Genomic DNA, 19991 nt, shown 5'->3' with positions numbered 1-19991 from the left:
GCAAAAAAAGTGCTGAAAGTGCTAAAAATTACCCCTCTTCCTCCTCCTCCACCTCCTCCTGGGCCACCTCCTCTTCCATCATCGCCCTAAGTGTTTTCTCAAGGAGACATAGAAGTGGTATTGTAACGCTGATAACGGCGTCATCGCCACTGGCCATGTTGGTGGAGTACTCGAAACAGCGCAACAGGGCACACAGGTCTCGCATGGAGGCCCAGTCATTGGTGGTGAAGTGGTGCTGTTCCACAGTGCGACTGACTCGTGCGTGCTGCAGCTGAAACTCCACTATGGCTTGCTGCTGCTCGCACAGTCTGTCCAGCATGTCCAGCATGTGCAGTTCCACCTGGTGGGCACGGCGCATATGAGGCGGTGAGCGGGAAGGCCGAAGTTACGCTGTAGCGCAGACAGGCGAGCAGCAGCAGGATGTGAACGCCGGAAGCGCAAACAGACGGCCTGCACTTTATGCAGCAGCTCTGACATGTCGGGGTAGTTGTGAATGAACTTCTGCACCACCAAATTCAGCACATGCGCCAAGCAAGGGATGTGCGTCAAATTGGCTAGTCCCAGAGCTGCAACGAGATTTCGCCCATTATCACACACCACCAGGCCGGGCTTGAGGCTCACCGGCAGCACCCACTCGTCGGTCTGTTGTTCTATACCCCGCCACAACTCCTGTGCGGTGTGGGGCCTGTCCCCCAAACATATGAGTTTCAGAATAGCCTGCTGACGTTTACCCCGGGCTGTGCTGAAGTTGGTGGTGAAGGTGTGGGGCTGACTGGATGAGCAGGTGGAAGAAGAGGAGGAGGAAGCAGAGTAGGAGGAGGAGGCAACAGGAGGCAAAGAATGTTGCCCTGCGATCCTTGGCGGCGGAAGGACGTGCGCTGAACAGCTCTCCGCCTGGGGCCCAGCCGCCACTACATTTACCCAGTGTGCAGTTAGGCAGATATAGCGTCCCTGGCCGTGCTTACTGGTCCATGTATCTGTGGTTAGGTGGACCTTGCCACAGATGGCGTTGCGCAGTGCACACTTAATTTTATCGGATACTTGGTTGTGCAGGGAAGGCACGGCTCTCTTGGAGAAGTAGTGGCAGCTGGGAACAACATACTGTGGGACAGCAAGCGACATGAGCTGTTTGAAGCTGTCTGTGTCCACCAGCCTAAATGACAGCATTTCATAGGCCAGTAGTTTAGAAATGCTGGCATTCAGGGCCAGGGATCGAGGGTGGCTAGGTGGGAATTTACGCTTTCTCTCAAATGTTTGTGAGATGGAGAGCTGAACGCTGGCGTGTGACATGGTTGAGATGCTTGGTGACGGAGGTGGTGGTGTTGGTGGTACATCCTCTGTTTGCTGGGCGGCAGGTGCCAACGTTCCTCCAGAGGCGGAGGAAGAGGCCGAGGCGGCAGCAGCAGAAGAGGCCGAGGCGGCAGCAGCAGAAGAGATAGCAGGGGGAGCCTGAGTGACTTCCTTGTTTTTAAGGTGTTTACTCCACTGCAGTTCATGCTTTGCATGCAGGTGCCTGGTCATGCAGGTTGTGCTAAGGTTCAGAACGTTAATGCCTCGCTTCAGGCTCTGATGGCACAGCGTGCACACCACTCGGGTCTTGTCGTCAGCACATTGTTTGAAGAAGTGCCATGCCAGGGAACTCCTTGAAGCTGCCTTTGGGGTGCTCGGTCCCAGATGGCGGCGGTCAGTAGCAGGCGGAGTCTCTTGGCAGCGGGTGTTCTGCTTTTGCCTACTGCTCCATCTTTTGCTACGCTGTTGGCTCGGTCTCACCACTGCCTCTTCCTCCGAACTGTGAAAGTCAGTGGCACGACCTTCATTCCATGTGGGGTCTAGGACCTCATCGTCCCCTGCATCGTCTTCCACCCAGTCTTGATCCCTGACCTCCTGTTCAGTCTGCACACTGCAGAAAGACGCAGCAGTTGGCACCTGTGTTTCGTCATCATCAGAGACGTGCTGAGGTGGTTGTGCGTCAGTGCATTCTTTGTCTTCCACCGCTGGGGAAGGGCTAGGTGGATGCCCTTGGGAAACCCTGCCAGCGGAGACTTCAAACAGCATAAGAGACTGCTGCATAACTTGATGCTCAGATAGTTTCCCTGGTATGCATGGGGGTGATGTGACAGACTGATGGGCTTGGTTTTCTGGCACCATCTGTGCGCTTTCTGCAGAAGACTGGGTGGGAGATAATGTGAACGTGCTGGATCCACTGTCGGCCACCCAATTGACTAATGCCTGTACCTGCTCAGGCCTTACCATCCTTAGAACGGCATTGGGCCCCACCAAATATCGCTGTAAATTCTGGCGGCTACTGGGACCTGAGGTAGTTGGTAAACTAGGACGTGTGGCTGTGGCAGAACGGCCATGTCCTCTCCCAGTACCAGAGGGTCCACTAACACTACCACGACCATGTCCGCGTCTCTTACTAGATGTTTTTCTCATTGTTACCATTCACCACAATAAAAAAAATATTATTTGGCCCAATGTATTGAATTCAAATTCAGGCCTTTTTTTTACAGACACCTAACACTATCTGGCTATCTATTTAGGTACCGTATTACACTAATAAAGGCACAGCAGTAATGACAGATTTAGCTGAATATAAAGTTGAGGCCTATTATTTAGGCGCTGGGTGACAGGTATACGTTTACAGACAGAATTAGACTTGGAATTGCACAGTAGTGTGTGTGTGAAGTTATTGAGAATGACCCTATCAGCACCTTGAATCTGATATACCCTTTTAGGGATAGATTTAAAGTAGGCCTGATAAAGCAGAAACCACTAATTTAGAGAATTGCTAAGTTGGGAATTGTATTTCAACCCAGAACAAAAACTGTGCTTTGGCGGACCCAAAATAACTTGACCAGCCTTAGCAATAACCACAGATTTAGAGGAATATAAATTTGAGGCCTATTACTTAGGCGCTGGGTGACATGTATACGTTTACAGACAGAATTAGACTTGGAAATGCACAGTAGCGTGTGTGTGAAGTTATTGAGAATGACCCTATCAGCACCTTGAATCTAATATACCCTTTTAGGGATAGATTTAAAGTAGGCCTGATACAGCAGAAACCACAAATTTAGAGAATTGCTAAGTTGGGAATTGTATTTCAACCCAGAACAAAAACTGTGCTTTGGCGGACCCAAAATAACTTGACCAGCCTCAGCAATAACCACAGATTTAGAGGAATATAAATTTGAGGCCTATTACTTAGGCGCTGGGTGACATGTATACGTTTACAGACAGAATTAGACTTGGAAATGCACAGTAGCGTGTGTGTGAAGTTATTGAGAATGACCCTATCAGCACCTTGAATCTAATATACCCTTTTAGGGATAGATTTAAAGTAGGCCTGATACAGCAGAAACCACTAATTTAGAGAATTGCTAAGTTGGGAATTGTATTTCAACCCAGAACAAAAACTGTGCTTTGACGGACACAAAATAACTTGACCACCCTTAGCAATAACCACAGATTTAGATGAATATAAATTTGAGGCCTATTATTTAGGCGCTGGGTGACAGGTATACGTTTACAGACAGAATTAGACTTGGAAATGCACAGTAGCGTGTGTGTGAAGTTATTGAGAATGACCCTATCAGCACCTTGAATCTAATATACCCTTTTAGGGATAGATTTAAAGTAGGCCTGATACAGCAGAAACCACTAATTTAGAGAATTGCTAAGTTGGGAATTGTATTTCAACCCAGAACAAAAACTGTGCTTTGACGGACACAAAATAACTTGACCACCCTTAGCAATAACCACAGATTTAGATGAATATAAATTTGAGGCCTATTATTTAGGCGCTGGGTGACAGGTATACGTTTACAGACAGAATTAGACTTGGAATTGCACAGTAGCGTGTGTGTGAAGTTATTGAGAATGACCCTATCAGCACCTTGAATCTAATATACCCTTTTAGGGATAGATTTAAAGTAGGCCTGATACAGCAGAAACCACAAATTTAGAGAATTGCTAAGTTGGGAATTGTATTTCAACCCAGAACAAAAACTGTGCTTTGACGGACCCAAAATAACTTGACCAGCCTCAGCAATAACCACAGATTTAGATGAATATAAATTTGAGGCCTATTATTTAGGCTCTGGGTGACAGGTATACGTTTATACACAGAATTAGACTTGGAAATGCACAGTAGCGTGTGTGTGAGGTTATTGAGAATGACCCTATCAGCACCTTGAATCTAATATACCCTTTTAATGAATAGATTTAAAGCAGCCCTGATACAGCAGAAACCACTAATTTAGGAAATTGCTAAGTTGGGAATTGTATTTCAACCCTGAACAAAAATACATCCTTTGCCAGACAGCAGACAGTATTACAATTGTCTGGTCACAGCTGAAACACCAGATTTAGGGTACTGCTATTTTGGCAATTGTATTTCACCGCTCAATAAAATAGCAAGCACAGCCAAGCCCCTGATGTAGGATATGTAGGTTGGCAACAACTGCGGTAGGATAGTCTTTTACATCCCCATGAATACACTGGACCCTGACTGTGCAGCCTGTGACAGACCCGGGGTCTATGTGGGAGCCATTAAGTAGAGTCACCAGACTTTCAGAGTCCAACAGGGCCACCACCTTGCCTGCCATGGTCAACCGGCAGAGGTGCCATCGTCTGAGTCTGGAGTGGCAGCCATGTAAACCAGGGCCGCATAAAGGGACACCATACAGGCAGAGCTGCAGTCCATTGGCTCGGTGTTGTGGGGACATTTGGCCTCTATATGGCCAGAATCCTGGCAGGACCAACAGGTGGGAGCCTCCCCACTCCTCCTCCCCTGGGGTATCACCCTGATATGGGGACTTGCACCAGCCCAGGAGCTTGCGGGAACCATGGGCCTTCGGGCCTTGGGTTAACCGGGGATTGAGGGCCCTTCTTACCCGAGAGCTTGGGTAGCCCAGTACCTCTCCACCATCCACACCAGAGCATTGGCGTCAGCTGTGTCCCCATAACCTACCTGCAGCGGACCACTCTTAGGCATCTTGGGGATCCCTTGCCCCTTGGGAGGTTTCTATGAAATATATCCCTATTATAGAGCAAGTAGTTGTGACACCAGTTGCAGTTAAGCAACGAGGACATGGAGTCCCCTTTGTAGATGGTAGTGTGGGTACCCAGTTTTAGGATTGCCAGAGTGGTTTAGAGGGTCCTACTGTCTATCCGAAGGTGTTGTATACACGTGTTACGGTGCTCCTACCTGGATATCCTTGGTAGTCCGAAGCAAGTGTAAAAAGGGTGATTGTTGAACTTGGATGATGAAGGAAGCTGAATAAATGGAGTCCAGACTTGGTATTAATGTGGAACACAACTTTACTTGGCATAAACTGTAATCCAAACAGTTTCCAAATGGTATCTTGGTCATCAGCAGGTATTGGCTTAACTATGGCAGGCAAACACTTCCGCAAGAATCTCAGCTATGTTATGTAGGTTTCTCAGCTCTGCTATGCTCTGTTATGCTAGCTGGGTTAAACAGGAAACTTCTCCTCTTCTGTTGGTACTTTACTTCGCTGTCTGTAGTGTTTCTCTTACTTTATCTTTAATCCTGGCTTTGAGCATACTTAGCTTGGGTATCAGGCAATGCAAGCCCAGGAGGGGGCAACCAACCATTTAGATCTCGCAGGCAGGGCCTGCGGCGCCCAGCAGAGCAGGCAGTGCTCTGCTGGCCGACACACAGCCTCCCTTTACAGGGGCTACTCTGAACTGACTCACTGTAGCTCAACTACTCCCTCTCTAGAGAGAGAGATAGAATGGAAGAAGGTTCCATCCTATTGAACATAGCTTTGCCTTAGATGCCGCCATCTGCTGGTAGACCAGGAACATTACACTTTAACAGTAGTTATGAGGAAATACATATTGCAGGAAATGACAATAAATACATATATGATGACACTTGCTACACTAACCAAGATAGTGGGGGTATAACGGAGGTGGTAATGCTACACTGGGGTATTACATACACACTGCTGTATCACACCCGGCAAGGCCCTCAGAAAGTAGTCCACAAAAATCTCCTCCACCATCTGGGCCGGGGTTAATGTCTCCGGCTGAAGCCACTTATGGACCAGGCAGACAAGGTGGCGCATCTGGGCCCTTGGTGGTAAAGCCTCTTGGTACCTCCAACTATGGACTCTTTGGGCGAGTAGGTGTAGGTCGACTCCCAAGGAGGCCAGGACTTCCGCTTTTACCGTAGGATAGTCCCGAGCGTCCTGCTCGCTTAATTCAAAATAGGCCTGCTGGGGCACGGCGACAAGGATGGGTGACAACACCTCTACCCAGTATTGCTGTGGTAGACTTTCACGGGTGGACACTCTTTTGAACCCCGTCAGGAAGTCCACTATGTCGTCCTCTGACATCATCTTGGTCATGGCTTTCCAGACTTCTCTCCTGGCATCCTGTTCCGGCACCGCTGGACCAGCCCTTTCTTGTACAGCCGCCAGTGCTGTCATCTGCTGTACCAGCAGTCGGTTAGTTTCTTGCTGCTGTATGTTGGACTGAACCAGCTGCTTTATTATCTTGTCCATGGCTGTAACTTGTTTCTTCAGCGCTGTTGACAGCCAGTGCAGTGTTCCACTACGTGGCTGTGCGCACCGCAAACTTGTTTTTGTTGTGTCTTAATGTCTTGTATTATGCCTATATTGCGGTATTTCATCTTATGTCATATTCTCCCATGTCACAATGTGATTCTTCATGTAAGATCCTTTACACAGGCCTAGTTAGGGTGCACTACACTAGTTTCTCCACAAGATAGGGCAGTGTTACAGTGTATATATAGCTTAGCTCAGGCCCAAGTTAGGCAGTTCCAGTCTGGACAAGTTCAGTCCAGTTCAGAGTAGAGTTAGTTTATAGACAGAGAGCAGCCATGAAGTAGCTGCTTGCTAGAGGGAGGCCTCCTGCCTCTCTGCTCTCTCCCTGTTGGCTCCACAGCCCGGGGTTAAAAGCCGCAAGATTCCACCCAGAGGTGAGAGGTCCACTTCTACAGCACACTCTTCCGGGGTGACCAGTGTCCAGCTACTAAAGCAAGTATTCAAGGTGATTTTATATTGTCTTAAAGTCAAAGGATAGAACACGACCATACTTAAGGACTTCCCAGGCACCTTTGCAAGCAGTTGTAGGACACAGCTTCCGGCATCCACACCTCCAGTTTAAACCCTGAGAACAGATAGGCCATCTGCCAGAAAACACTGGAAAATAAATGTTCAAGAGTTTTTACCAGCCAAAGACTTTTAGCTTTATTAAATATATATTTAGGACTAAGAGCCTGTTTCTTCTGAGGACTTACATATCCCTACCCCTCTATGCATGAGACTGTATTTTACACTGGGATGTACGAAAGACTGTTTTATAACTTGGATGTAATGTTACCAGGAGCAACGTTCAGTAAAAGTTCTAAGTTGGATTGCACCATCCTTGCCTCAGTCTCCAGTTCCTCAGTTAACACTACAGTAAATGGTTGTACCACCATAAAAGGTACTGGCATCACGACTACAAGGGACCTTGCCATAGGCACATTAATACAGACCATCACGGGCACATCGAACCACCATCTGGCCTGTGTCCCTTACAGCAGAGTGTACCCCAGAGAATTCTTGTGCAGTTCTCCTCTTCACTTATGCGAGCCTGTCCAGGGACGACGTAACCGTGAGTAACCAGAACTGTATTTACCTCGACCCACCTATTGCTCACACCATGACCTCACATATAATTCCCCTGTTGGTCTGGCATATCGCATCGGGACATGCAATCAGTGTATGCTTCACTGCACCAGTGCTCGCATCCTCCACCATATGTTGGGGAAGTTGTTCTGGTAGACACTTGGTAGCTGTGCAGGAAGCAGGGACACAGACAGGATAAAGTCCAAATTATGTGTTTTTATTTCACACTTAGATATTCAAACAAAATCATAGCCTTAACAAAAAAGGCTTAAACAAACAAAACCCTGCTCGGCTGAGCCAGTAGCTAATACAACATAACAGTCCCCGACTACAAGTGGGACCGGCTACCCGGCCCACAGGTACAAAGGGTAAGTATTGGGTGGCACATGCAATACCTTCTGTAGTTCAGTAGTCAGCTTTTCTAGGTATATACAGTCGTGGCCAAAAGTTTTGAGAATGACACAAATATTAGTTTTCACAAAGTTTGCTGCTAAACTGCTTTTAGATCTTTGTTTCAGTTGTTTCTGTGATTTAGTGAAATATAATTACATGCACTTCATACGTTTCAAAGGCTTTTATCGAAAATTACATGACATTTATGCAAAGAGTCAGTATTTGCAGTGTTGGCCCTTCTTTTTCAGGACCTCTGCAATTTGACTGGGCATGCTCTCAATCAACTTCTGGGCCAATTCCTAACTGATAGCAACCCATTCTTTCATAATCACTTCTTGGAGTTTGTCAGAATTAGTGGGTTTTTGTTTGTCCACCCGCTTCTTGAGCATTGACCACAAATTCTCAATGGGATTAAGATCTGGGGAGTTTCCAGGCCATGGACCTAAAATGTCAACGTTTTGGTCCCCGAGCCACTTAGTTACCACTTTTGCCTTATGGCACGGTGCTCCGTCATGCTGGAAAATGCATTGTTCTTCACCAAACTGTTGTTGGATTGTTGGAAGAAGTTGCTGTTGGAGGGTGTTTTGGTACCATTCTTTATTTATGGCTGTGTTTTTGGGCAAAATTGTGAGTGGGCCCACTCCCTTGGATGAGAAGCAACCCCACACATGAATGGTCTCAGGATGCTTTACTGTTGGCATGACACAGGACTGATGGTAGCGCTCACCTTTTCTTCTCCGGACAAGCCTTTTTCCTGATGCCCCAAACAATCGCCAAGAGGCTTCATCGGAGAATATGACTTTGCCCCAGTCCTCAGCAGTCCATTCACCATATTTTCTACTGAAGATGTTTTTTTGGAGAGAAGTGGCTTATTTGCTGCCCTCCTTGACACCAGGCCATCGTCCAAAAATCTTTGCCCCACTGTGCGTGCAGATGCGCTCACACCTGCATGCTGCCATTCCTGAGCAAGCTCTGCACTGGTGGCACTCCAATCCCGCAGCTGAATTCTCTTCAGGAGATCATCCTGGCGCTTGACGGACTTTCTTGGACGCCCTGAAGCCTTCTTAACCAGAATTGAACCTCTTTCCTTGAAGTTCTTGATGATCCTATAAATTGTTGATTGAGGTGCAATCTAAGTAGCCACAATACCCTTGCCTGTGAAGCCATTTTTATGCAACGCAATGATGGCTGCACGCGTTTCTTTGCAGGTCACTATGGTTAACAATGGAAGAACAATGATTTCAAGCATAACTCTCCTTTTAACAGGTCAAGTCTGCCAATTTAACCCTATCAGCCTGACATAATGATCTCCAGCCTTGTGCTCGTCAACATTCTCACCTGAGTTAACAAGACGATTGCTGAAATGATCTCAGCAGGTCCTTTAATGACAGCAATGAAATGCAGTGGAAAGTTTTTTTTGGGATTAAGTTAATTTTCATGGCAAAGAAGGACTATGCAATTCATCTGATCACTCTTCATAACATTCTGGAGTATATGCAAATTGCTATTATAAAAACTTAAGCAGCAACTTTTCCAATTTCCAATATTTATGTAATTCTCAAAACTTTTGGCCACGACTGTACACTGCTCAGCTCTACACTGAGCTTTAAATTAGGCTTTAATGACCCATGTGACTCTCAGCTATAGAAGCCCAGGACCGAAGCCCTGGTGTAGTGAGAGTCCCACTGCCAACCTCACTCACTCCAGTATAAGCAGGTCCCAGTACATATTTTACAATCTGTCTATGTTAGCTATGGTCAACTCTGCTTATCCTGTGTCTGAGTTAGGCCTCTTTCACACGAGCGTGACGGATTAGGTCCAGGTGCGTTCAGGGAAACTCGCACAATTTTGCAAGCAAGTTCAGTCAGTTATGTCTGCGATTGCGTTTTTTCAAAACGGGCGCAATGCGTTTTGATGCGTTGTCTTAGCAACCATCAGTGAAAAACGCACCTGCTTGCGGATGTAATGCATTTTTCACTGAAGACCCATTCACTTCTATAGGGCCAGGGCTGCGTGAAAAACGCAGAATATAGAACATACTGCGTTTTTCACGCAACGCAGAACTGATGCGTGAAAAAAAAACAACTCATGTACACAGACCTATTGAAATGAATGGGTCAGGATTCAGTGCGGGTGCAATGCGTTCACGTCTCGCATTGCACCTGCGCGGAAAACTCGCTTGTGTGAAAGGAGCCTTAGGCTGGGTTCACACAGGCGTTGCAGGATAAGATGCGGGTGCGTTGTGGGAAAATGCGCAAGTTTTCCGCGCGAGGGCAAAGCGTTTTAATGTGAGGAAAATCAGCATGTTTGGTACCTAGACCCGAACCCGGACTTCTTCACAGAAGTTCGAGTTTGGGATCGGTGTTGTGTAGATTTAATGATGATTTGATGTAGATTTGATGGTGATGGACCATGTGATGAGCGCAGTGACGTCATCAAAGGTCCTTTTTCTCCCAGGTCCACAGATGCATGGATCGGATCCGCAAAACACATACGGACGTCTGAATGGAGCCTTACAGGGGGGTGATCAATGACAAGGGGATGATCACGCATATAGACTTCCTGATCACTTCCCTGTCCTTGATCACCCCCCAGTCATTGATCACCCCCCTGTAAGGCTCCATTCAGACGTCCGTATGATTTTTACGGATCCACGGATACATGGATCGGATCCATAAAACGCATACGGACGTCTGAATGGAGCCTTACAGGGGGGTGATCAATGACAGGGGGGTGATCACCCATATAGACTCCCTGATCATCCCCCTGTCATTGATCACCCCCCTGTAAGGCTCCATTCAGACGTCCGTATGCGTTTTGCGGATCCGATCCATGTATCCGTGGATCCGTAAAAATCATACAGACGTCTGAATGGAGCCTTACAGGGGGGTGATCAATGAAAGGGGGGTGATCACCCCATATAGACTCCCTGATCACCCCCCTGTCATTGATCACCCCTGTAAGGCTCCATTTTTTTTGCTTTTTTGTAAAATATAAGTTAGCAGAAATTTTTTTGTTTTTGTTTTTTCTTACTAAGTCTCATATTCTACTAACTTGTGTCAAAAAATAAAATCTCACATGAACTCACCATACCCCTCACGGAATCCAAATGCATAACATTTTTTAGACATTTATATTCCAGACTTCTTCTCATGCTTTCGGGCCCCTAAAATGCCAGGGCAGTATAAATACCCCACATGTGGCCCCATTTCGGAAAGAAGACACCCCAAGGTATTCCGTGAGGGGCATATTGAGTCCATGAAAGATTGAAATTTTTATCCCAAGTTAGCGGAAAGGGAGACTTTGTGAGAAAATACAAAAAAAAAAACAATTTCCGCTAACTTGTGCCCAAAAACAAATTTCTATGAACTCGCCATGCCCCTCATTGAATACCTTGGGGTGTCTTCTTTCCAAAATGGGGTCACATGTGGGGTATTTATACTGCCCTGGCTTTTTAGGGGCCCGAAAGCGTGAGAAGTCTGGGATCCAAATGTCTAAAAATGCCCTCCTAAAAGGAATTTGGGCCGCTTTGCGCATCTAGGCTGCAAAAAAGTGTCACACATCTGGTATCGCCGTACTCAGGAGAGGTTTGGCAATGTGTTTTGGGGTGTCATTTTACATACACCCATGCTGGGTGAGATAAATATCTTAATCAAATGCCAACTTTGTATAAAAAAATGGGAAAAGTTGTGTTTTGCCAAGATATTTCTCTCACCCAGCATGGGTATATGTAAAATGACACCCCAAAACACATTCCCCAACTTCTCCTGAGTACGGCGATACCAGATGTGTGACACTTTTTTGCCGCCTAGGTGGGCAAAGGGGCACACATTCCAAAGAGCACCTTTCGGATTTCACTGGTCATTTTTTCACAGATTTTGATTGCAAACTTCTTCTCACGCATATGGGCCCCTAAAATGCCAGGGCAGTATAACTACCCCACAAGTGACCCCATTTTGGAAAGAAGACACCTCAGGGTATTCTGTGAGGGGCATGGCGAGTTCCTCGAATTTTTTATTTTTTGTCACAAGTTAGTGGAATATGAGACTTTGTAAGAAAAAAATAAAATAAAAAATAAATCATCATTTTCCGCTAACTTGTGACAAAAAATAAAAAGTTCTATGAACTCACTATGCCCATCAGTGAATACCTTAGGGTGTCTACTTTCCGAAATGGGGTCATTTGTGGGGTGTTTGTACTGTCTGGGCATTGTAGAACCTCAGGAAACATGACAGGTGCTCAGAAAGTCAGAGCTGTTTCAAAAAGCAGAAATTCACATTTTTGTACCATAGTTTGTAAACGCTATAACTTTTACCCAAACCATTTTTTTTACCCAAACATTTTTTTTTTTTTATCAAAGACATGTAGAACAATAAATTTAGCAAAAAATTTATATATGGATGTCATTTTTTTTTGCAAAATTTTACAACTTAAAGTGAAAAATGTCATTTTTTTGCAAAAAAATTGTTACATTTCGATTAATAACAAAAAAAGTTAAAATGTCAGCAGCAATGAAATACCACCAAATGAAAGCTCTATTTGTGAGAAGAAAAGCAGGTAAAATTCATTTGGGTGGTAAGTTGCATGACCGAGCAATAAACTGTGAAAGGAGTGTAGTGCAGAAGTGTAAAAAGTGGCCTGGTCATTAAGGGGGTTTTAGCTAGCGGGGTTGAAGTGGTTAATAATGATCTGTTCCCCATCCCAATCGTAACCTAGAAACCATGCGTGAAAAACGCACCGCATCTGCACTTGCTTGCGGATGCTTGCGATTTTCATGCAGACCCATTCACTTCTATGGGGCCTGCGTTGTGTGAAAAACGCACAATATAGAGCATGCTGCGATTTTCATGCAACGCCCAAGTGATGCGTGAAAATTACCGCTCATGTGCACAGCCCCATAGAAATGAATGGGTCTGGATTCAGTGCGGGTGCAATGCGTTCACCTCACGCATTGCATCCGCATGGAATTCTCGCCTGTGTGAAAGGGGCCTTAACCTTTCAATTCCCAGAGACACACCCAAGGCTTAACACCCACAGTTTAACCATTTCATGGCAGATATCGGTTTTCCCAAACCATAATAAAAAAAACTAGAATAAGTCTGAATAAGCCATCCAGCGCACCAGACGTCCTCTTTATCCAGGCCGTGAACAAGGTCTCTGGATGAGACCGAAACGTTGGCCTTAGTCTATTTACTAATTTTCCTGGATGGATAATAAAGAAACATAATTTATCTACTTACCCGAGTGCAGCGGTTTTATATATCACATGTTCATTGGTCTTACCGCCGAGCACCGGAACATACTGAAGGAGTGCCGTCCAAACAACCTCTAAATTGGTACAGAGGGAAAGCAGACCCTGTCTCTGAGGGTGTGCAATCTACATATCTGTTACACAGAGATCAGCAGTTACTTAAAGAGTCTATTCTATTCATTCACAAAAAATTTGAATTATTCTTATTTGGGTCTTGGACCTAGAGAATTTACTGTATCTCGTCTGCTACATTATGCTTCATCGAAAATGTTCTGGGCCACAATTTAGTAACAGCACCTACTCTGACATATGTCAAGCTCCAGTCTTTTTTTTAAGCATAGGTTTGTTAAATGGAAAAAAAACACACTTCATTTATCAAAAGGTAGTTATTGATTAATCTATCAAGCAGTCAGAAGATCTCATCTAGACAGAGAGCGCTGAATCTTACTGCCCCCACCTCCCAATATTGTAGTTGGTTAATTTCTTTCTTTATAAATGCAGACATGAAAGTAAAGGACATTCACACGACCGTATGTATTTTGCAGTCCGCAAAAGCGAATCTGCAAAATATGGATGAGCGGCAGGGGTCCTATTCAAATTTGCTAATATTTTGTAGAATATTCATCATAAATTTGTGAATTTATATATTCGACATTCTTTTTTTTTACGCAAAAATCGGCAAGGTAATAATCGCGTAATATGCTAATATTACGCGTTCAATGCAGGTGTGGGTCAAAAACTAATAGTGCTATATATTTGTTTTTAGAATATTCAGCATTTTTTCCATCTGAACACATGATTCCTCCCTGCTTCTTGCTTGTGGGCCAATGACTCATGAGTGATTGGCCCACAAGCAACTTAAGCAGGGAGGAATCATGACTTCAGATCGAAAAAAATGACGAATATTCTAAAAAACTAATATATAGCACTATATTCAATATAGTACTATATATTCATAATGACGAATATTCGTCATTTTTCCATCTGAAGTCATGATTCCTCCCTGCTTAAGTTGCTTGTGGGCCAATCACTCATCGGCCCACAAGCAAGAAGCAGGGAGGAATCATGACTTCAGATGGAAAAAATTCTGAATATTCGTCATTACGAATGTATAGCACTATATTCTAAATACTCACGAATTCTCGAAGTGCCGATATTCGAGATTAAAATTTGCTATTCAAATATCCGCTCTCAACACTAATTACGATCGCATGATGTCTGTGTTGTATCCTGTTTTTTTTTTGTTAGTTTTTTTTTTGCAGACCCATCGACTTCCAATGGGTCTTTGAACCACATTTTGCAGACAAGTGTAAAGGCCGATTTATTGGCCTGCATTTGTGGGAGGGGTGTAGCTGCCTTTATATCCGGCATACGCCCCTCCCTCAATGAACGTCTCGTCTTGTTTCTACCTACCACACGTGCAGGCAGGTGACGGCAGCGTTCCTGGCTCACGAGTCTGCGGTCAAAGGTGAGTATGCTGCCTCATCCAGCAGCCATGTCCACGTAGTCCGGCCGGCGGTGTTTCGGCTCCCCAAGTTGAGGGGGAGCACCACCGCACCGGAACGATCGGCAAGGGAGCTACGGGCGGCTCCCCTAGCGGCCATTCATCGTAGGGTTACAGGGGACAGCGTGTTCCCAACTTCGACGCAGCCGTAAAGTCTTGCACGGGCGGCCGTGCAGTTAGATAGGAAGGTAGAGAGCCTGAGCTGGAGCAGGCTCGGTGGTCTATTAGTCAGGCCTGCCTGCTCCAGCTCAGTGCACAGGTCAGAACCCTGCTTGCTGGTAAAGATTAACCTCTTAGTGACTAAGTGTTTTTTCATCAATGTACTTGTATGAGGTCTTATTTTTTGCAGGATAAGTTATAGTTTTTAATGCACCATTTTAAGTACATGTACTGATTGATTAAAGCAAGCTGTTTTAGCTAAATCCTCCTTTGTTTAAGTCAGTGAAAGGCGTATTAATAGTCACTAAGGGGTTAAAATAAAATATTTAGTATATAAGGGGGGGGTACATATGTGGTTTAGGCAATTATGTTAAGCGCCCCTTTTGTAGTTTCTCAGCAGGCTTCTCTTTAAGTTGCAGCACATTGTGTCATATTTAAAAAAATAAAAAAGAGTCTGAGGCTGTTTGTGTAGGTTAATCAGGATTTATTCTCAGTTTGGTACTATATTATAGTACTGCTACACAGCTAAACTGAACAGGATCAGGGAAGTGATACACAGGTTCACGGTTACTACTGTGACCACTAAGGCCAAGTTACAATCACTGTTGGGCATGCTGACCTTTGCCATGCGTATAATCCCACACGGCAGGTCATTCATTTCTCGTCTGTTGACACTCCTCCCCTCAGCACCTTGTCAGGACAGCCCGGTGCACTTAGACAGTCTGGCTCTAGCGGATCTCACATGTGGGATCACTTTCTCCACCAGTGGAATGGAATTTCCCTTTTCATTCCCGCAATATGTACTAGTTCTCCTGTAATGTTTTCTGACGCAGCTGCAAGTTCAGGGTTTGCAGCCATTTTTGGCACCCATTGGTTGGCAGGTGAGTGGCCAGTTGGAGTCAGACGAATCCCGGGTTTCTTGCAGACCTCAGCACTATTTGAGTTGTATCCCATTGTCGCGGCCGCCCGTGTTTGGGGTAGCAATTGGTCTAATTGCTCAGTTTTGTTTGTAACAGATAACGTAGCTGTTATCGATATTTTAACCAGCGGTTTGTCTAAGTCCTTGCATATTATGAGTCTCCTAAGGCGTCTAGTACAACTTTCATTAATGCATCATTTCCATTTCAGTTGTGCACACTTGCCTGGTACACAAAACATGGCAGCGGATGTCTTGTCACGAGCTAATACCTCCCTTTTCTTTCAGATCATGCCAGAAGCGGACATCACAGGTGCCATGATTCCTCCGCACGAGTCACTAGTCCTGGTCTAACTGAACACCTAGCTACTGCTCACATGTTGCTTGCTAAATCCGTGTACTCAATCAGTTACTGGCAGCATTAGATGGCCTTGGGCCGAGTAGTCCATTATTGCCTTTCGGCCAATCGCCTCTCACAACCCACCAATTTGTGTCCCATATACGCCCTCTGTTGGCCAGCTTAGGTGTGGATCCAGCTTCGGTGTCGGGTCATTCATTCCACATCGGGGCTGCATCCACATCTGCATGTTTTAGCAGGTATATTCCTCATCCTAAGGTCGAAATGTCGCTTGCTTTTCAGAATCTGGTTCTGTAATTTTGTGTTGTGATAAAGGAAATCCTGCCTTTAAGTTTGCTGTTTTTGCCCTCTATTCAGGCGTCCCTACATCCCAGCGGTTACGGCATAATTCTAGCCGCTTTAGAGTTGAGGGGGCCATAGATGGGGTAAGTTCCTTCTCGCCATCGTCTCGTCTTGTTTCCCCCTCCCACCCTCCCTTTCATATTAGCACTCTTAAGGGGATGCCCTCTATTCAGGCGTCCCTACATCGCCGCGGTTACGGCATAATTCTAGCCGCTTTAGAGTTGAGGGGGCCGTAGATGGGGTAAGTTCCTTCTCGCCATCGTTAACCCCGACCACAAGTATAGGACATGTTCCATCCCTTCTGGTACTGACATACGAATGTAGAAAGCACACAAATCATCCATGCAAGATGGTAGAAGCGCCCTCTAAGAAAATGCCATGCAGTATTTGTACACACAACAGCTACAACTCCTAAAAGACATCATGAATCTGCGACTGTATATACAGTTATATTTTTATTTAAAAGAAAAGGTGGAGAAATATCAAAACTGGTGCGAATGCAAACTGGCTTATATGCCCAAAGAAACAACTGAAAGAAGCAATCATATTAATTGCTATGGGCAACTAAGATAATTTTCTTTGGACCAATTTTGATAATTCTCACACATTGTATATTTTTTTTAGTAAAATTTCATATGCCTCAAACATATGATAGGTGATCAATATCCTGACACGGTACACAATTACCTGTGTCTTGTCTAGCTTGTAGCGGCAGCGCACTGTAATTATAACTGCTCATCCAATTCACTTAAATAGGACAATCAGTTGTTATTACACTGTGCTGCCACTACAAGACGGATTATGTACAAGTAATTTTGAAGCCGAAGAAGCGCATGCATGAGTGCCACTACTGTTTTAACCTTAGAATCTGCAGTGGGTGCTGGGAGTCGTACTCCTGCTGAGACCTATCCTGAGAATAGGTCATCAGTATCCTGACACTGTACAACCCATTTACGTAGCACTTCACATATTACTTCTGTTGTCCTGGTCTTTAAGTAGAGCAGAAAAACTGAAATAATGAAGTGTAGAATTTGCGTTCTTTACAAAGCAATTTTTCATCTTCTCATTATATCAACTCCTTTCAAATTTGAGGCTGTATTCAACATAGCTCACCCCTTTTTTAATAAAAAAAAAGATGGAATTTATACGAAATGGTTAAAAAAACTCACATAGTTTCCTATAGCAACTAAACAAGTTAACCTCTGAAAAATGAAAGATGGAATCCAATTTGTTACTATGGACAACTAAGGCAGTTTTCCGTTTACAGAAACCTCTTTCAAAATGATAAAATAATGTACTGTAACTTTATTAGAAGCTGTAATTCAGAGGGGTTTGATTGAGGTATTAGAAGGTATTTTAAACCTAATTCATTATTATCTTGCTGCTATTGCTTGGAAAAAAGAAATCTAAGGAAAACGATCCGGCACCGGGTGAATTTATCGTTGCCGCGTCTTTATTTCTCGTATTTAGTGTTGAGCGTGAATATTCGAATTGCAATTTTTTTTCTCGAATATCGCGATTTCGAGATTTCGCGAATATTTAGAATATAGTGCTATATATTTGCGAAATCAAATATTATTATTATTTTTTTTTTTTTAAGGCTCCAGTCAGTGCCCGTTGTCGCTTCTGCCGACTTCCGTGCTCATGGAGCGTCCCCATCACCATGGGAACATCTCCATAAACTAGAATGTACTGTCGGATTTGAGAATTACGTTGAAATTGCAATTCGATTATTTCAAGTTATAATAATCGAATTGCGATTTCAATGTAATTCTCAAATCCGACAGTACATTCTAGTACATTCATGTTCCCACGGTGATGGGGACTCTCCATGAGCATGGAATATAGCATTACTAAGTTGAAATCGCCATGCGATTATTTTGAGTTATATTAATCGCATTGCGATTTCAACTTGGACCTGATGTACTATGGTGGCTTCAATGGCTTGGTAGAATTAGCGAATATGACGAATGTATTCGTCCTATTCCACAAAACGATTATACGAATGTATTCATCATATTCTCCATCTTCGTTTTAGCTACCTGTTCATCAACTTCGCGAATTCTAGCAGTCATATAGGAAAGTTGACTATAGAGACAGCTAAGTTTAATTCGCTATGCGATTATATTACTTAGCTTTTTTTTTATAAATAGAATAATTATAATAATTATCAGGTATTTTAATTATTCTATTTATATTAAAAAAAGCTAAATAATATAATCGCATAGCGAATTAAACTTAGCTGTCTCTATAGTCAACTTTCCTATATGCTTGCTAGAATTCGCGAAGTTGATGAATAGGTAGCTAAAACGAAGATGGAGAATATCTTTGTTTTGTGGAATATGACGAATACATTCGTATATTCGTTTTGTGGAATATGACGAATACATTCGTCATATCCACTAATTCTACCAAGCCATTGAAGCCAACCATAGTAAACCAGGTCCAAGTTGAAATCGCAATGCGATTAATATAGCTCAAAATAATCGCATGGCGATTTCAACTTAGCACTGCTATATTACATATTAGGCTAGAATTAACGAATATGGAATATAGCAGCAACCATAGTAAAACAGGTCCAAGTTGAAATCTCAATTCAATTAATTCAAGTTATAATAATCGAATTGGGATTTCAACTTTTTACGTATATTCTTAATATTGCTATAACTTCGTTTTTTAGAATATTCGTAATATTGCTCTAAGTTCGTCTTTTAGAATATGACGAATATTCTAAAAGACGAAGTTAGAGCAATATTACGAAATTTCGTAAAATACACATATAGACTGTAATTTAGCTAATATACTGCTATAGTAATTTTTTTAACAGTGTACATATTTTACAAAACTTAAGTTCGGAAGAGGCAAAAAAAAATAGAGAAAAAAAATGATTATAGCACTATATTAGCTAAATTACAATCTATATGTGTATTTTACAAAATTTCGTAATATTGCTCTAACTTTGTCTTTTAGAATATTCGTCATATTCTAAAAGACGAAGTTAGAGCAATATTACGAAATTTCATAAAATACCATTGCCTTATACTATTAAAAGAAAAAAATTGCAATACGCGATTAATTAAATCGCATATTATTCGCGATAATTGGGAAAATTAAGAATATTCGAGTTCAACGAATATAACACGAATATTCAATCGAATATTCGCTAAATATCGAGAAATCGAATATGGCACCTCCCGCTCATCTCTACTCGTATTCACATTGCATAATACGTACAGTGGACATCTCCCACCACCTCCGGTTAGGTTGACATGTTTCGAACCCTATAGAGGCTATGATTAAGAACCTTAGGGTTCGAAACATGTCAACCTAACTGGAGGTGGTTGGAGCAGATGTCCACTGTACGTATTATGCAATGTGAATATGAGAAATAAAGAAATAAA

This window comes from Bufo gargarizans, chromosome 3 (genome assembly GCF_014858855.1).
Source record: "Bufo gargarizans isolate SCDJY-AF-19 chromosome 3, ASM1485885v1, whole genome shotgun sequence".
Taxonomy (NCBI): Eukaryota; Metazoa; Chordata; class Amphibia; order Anura; family Bufonidae; genus Bufo; species Bufo gargarizans.
Note: the sequence above shows the minus strand (reverse complement) of the source record.